The sequence below is a fragment of the Pinus tabuliformis genome, chromosome 6 (genome assembly GCF_031772625.1).
Source record: "Pinus tabuliformis cultivar Carrire ecotype Pingquan chromosome 6, CPIR1, whole genome shotgun sequence".
Classification (NCBI taxonomy): Eukaryota; Viridiplantae; Streptophyta; class Pinopsida; order Pinales; family Pinaceae; genus Pinus; species Pinus tabuliformis.
The window spans coordinates 275,211,394-275,214,801 of NC_142292.1; the positions used below are offsets into that span (position 1 = coordinate 275,211,394).

At 40.4% G+C, this 3,408-nt stretch overlaps 1 pseudogene; it reads right to left on the reverse strand.

Moving 5' to 3' along the window:
• Positions 1-594: 594 nt before the first annotated feature.
• Positions 595-1,376, reverse strand: LOC149258427 (NDR1/HIN1-like protein 6; annotated as a pseudogene).
• Positions 1,377-3,408: the final 2,032 nt, after the last annotated feature.

Genomic DNA, 3,408 nt, shown 5'->3' on the forward strand with positions numbered 1-3,408 from the left:
GTTATTGTAGCTTATAGCTTCATTAAGCAGGGTTTGGTGGGTGCTTCACTGTTAGTTGGAGGACGCCTTCATTCGGAGGAATTCCCTTATACTATACATTCATGCTAGCTACCATGGTTTGAAAAAACTGTGTGCGACGAAGCCCAAAATCCTAAAGTCAAACCCTCAAACTTTCCATGGGAAAATTTAAATATTTAGACTGACAGTAATGGCTCAAACAATTACTCTACATCCAATCTCATTCTAAAATATTCCTAAAATATACCATCTTTAATTGTAAATTTCACCAACATACCCACAAAATACTTACTCATCCGTGAGAGCAAGGAAAGAACAATAGAGAGTAAAGAATCCAATTATATTTTGGAAATACTAAAACATGTCTACATAAAAACAGGGCCACGCTATTAAAAATAATATGTCTACCAACTGAAAGTTTGCAGTTAATATTTTATATGGAGTCTGAACAAAACAAATTGTATATCAAAAAAATATATCTGCAGTCGTAGCATCTATATGGTCCTATCACAAAAACACTTAACCCTAACCGTGCCATAACCATGAATTCAATGCATCCTAAGTCGCGCGCAATCCTCACAGCTTCACTCGCACCTTGGAATTCTTAACAGTCACTGTGGCCTTGGCATCGAGCTGGTCAACGATAAGGTCCCATCGTGCGTGAACTGTTATCTTCCATAACTTCAACTTCCCAACATTTATCTTCACAGGAACATTCGCCTTCAATTTCAAGGTAATGCTTGCCTGATTTATCTGCGCATTGAGCGTAGACTTCATGGCGTTGGTGAGCTTAGCACTGGTCCCACTGAATTCCATGTCCAACAAAGTGGTGTTCTTGTGGCCTTGGTAGAATACCAGCAGGAAGCCTGTGCAAGGCTCCGAGCCTGAATACAAAACTGCGAGAGGGCTGTTGTCGAGATAATATATACCGATCCTCTTGTTGAGATTCTGGGCCTTTATTTTCACATCGAATTGGCAATTTGTACTGAAATCGACGGGGTTGATGGTGAAATTAGTAATATGGATGCTGTCGACAGAGTATTTGGGGATCTTGGGCCGGAAGACCAAGTATAGAATGCCACAGGCGAGTGCGATTAAAAAGCAAATGGTGCAGCACAAGCAGCGGCAACAGGAGCACCGACGCTTGGGAGGCGGTGACAAGTATCTGGGATGCTCTCTTCTGGAGATAACTTGGTCCTTTGGAATCTTTAACTCTCAGCGGGATCGACTCTGCCCTTCTTAGATGAAAGATTGCTGGAATTGGGCGCCAATGGAGCGCTCGGCTTCTCGTTTACATATTCGCCTGCATCCTTCTCGACATCTGCAGTCATCGGGTAGATTCTCTGTTGATCTGCCATCATGGCACCTGGCCCCGAGCTGCGAACAAAGCGATATGAACCGATTTAGGCCGACCAAATTTGATCCTGGGAGTCCCTGAAACTTAAAATGGACCAACTTAAGCTGATGAGACTCGATCCTGGGGCTCCCAAAACTTAAAATGAACTAACTTAGGCCAACGAGATTCGATCCTGGGGCTCCCAGAAACTTAAAGACCTTCACGCAATGATGGGAATGAATTCTACAGGCGTGGAGCATCCACAAAAGAGATGTTAGTTCACGGCAACCAATATTTCCAATCTGCCTTTTGGAAGGTGAGGGAATGTAGCATAGGTCGCCTAGTGGAAAAATTGAGTAAAGAAGCTACCCACAGCAATTGGAGCAGTTAGTATCGTATACCAGTTTCGAACCACGTTCTTATGCATTGTTCTGTGTATGTGCTTCGGCAACAAGCGGGCTGAGGAGACATTATTATCTGTACAGGGCATCATGTCGGAGCTCTCCCCAATCAACTGACGTCTAGACGAAGTCTTACCAATTCCAGAGTTCTTCTATCGACGATAATGGGCATGGTTCGCATAGAGGTTTGGGTTTTTGAAGAAAATGAGGGCGGGGTTGATTTTCCAGAACGATTTCAAATTTGAATTTCATTAGCCCGCGCATAATTTAAAAACTTGAGCATATACAATCATGTATGCTCCATGCCATAACCTCCAAAAGCATGGCGTACTGTCAACGGAATTTCTGGGATCCATCATGGATGCATAAGTCATGGTGGATGAATGCGAATACATACAGAGACATCGACACATTCTCTTATTAATCGGAATCTGTTCGTCGGGGAAAGGATGCACACGGGTTGACAGCCATGGCATACTGTCACCCTGTACTATACTTGAAGTGTATTAATGGATCTATAGAGGTGGAAATAGGCCTTGCCCAAAATTTTCAATTTAATCTTTCCTTCATAAGATTGATATGACCACCAAGAGGATAATGTATACTGTAAACCCCCTTTAGTAATTAATGCGTGAAAGTCTGCGTGAAAGTATTTCTGAAAAAACTCTTTACAATGTAATAACTTACAAATTGAAAATTACATTGAAATAATTTGTATATTAGATAATGATAAGGGTATATGAAGATAAATCTCATAGCTTAATTTTACAATGTAATAACTTACCAATTGAAAATTACATTGAAATAATTTGTATATTGGATAATGATAAGGGTATATGAAGATAAATATCTCATAGCTTAATTATATTGAAATAATTTATGTATTTGTCACACGGAATAAGTCGATCTTGCGGACAATATAGACCTTCCTAGAATCTAAAGAAGACCTAATGACAAGCAAACTAATCACACACTATCTTTCTCTAAATATGCTTTTGTAAACAAAGGCAAACAAGTGTTTTAGGCCTACCTTAGGTCCAACGCAAGTTTGTGGATGCTCTCGCTCCTTCGATCCAAATGAGCTCCCTTGTCGCGAATCTGCAAACACAAACAAGCAAACAAATTAAATAGCACCTGAAAAGCCAATATCATAAAACATATTTAACATGAAAGTCAAGGAATTCATGAAACAAATAACATGAAACCATTTTTTGAGAAAAATGAGTTTGATTTTTTAATTCAAAAGAAGAAGAACTTTACAACCTATGCCTTGACGTTGTACAAGCTCCTCCCAGGCTCTAGCAAGAAGTCTCCTATACTTTGACAAGTTTCACTCTCTTCCCAATGTATCCAAAAAGGTATGTAATCTCTCCTCTTAAGCTCAACTAGGAAGTCTTAATTTCACCAGCATTTACCCTAAAAAATGTTCAGCTTCTAACCTCTCCAGCAACCAGCCCAATGCCTGAATTTATAGTGCAATGGAGGGAGGTTACTAGGTCCTCCTTCAAAGGGATAAAGCCCTCCTTCAAAGGGATAGCTCCTCTCATCAAGGGATTAGCTCCTTCTCTTTTGGGATGCATGAACCACCTCAGAGCGAACAATCCATGTCAAAATTCCTTCTAGAAACCTCTAGAATTAACCCAAAGTGAGTTT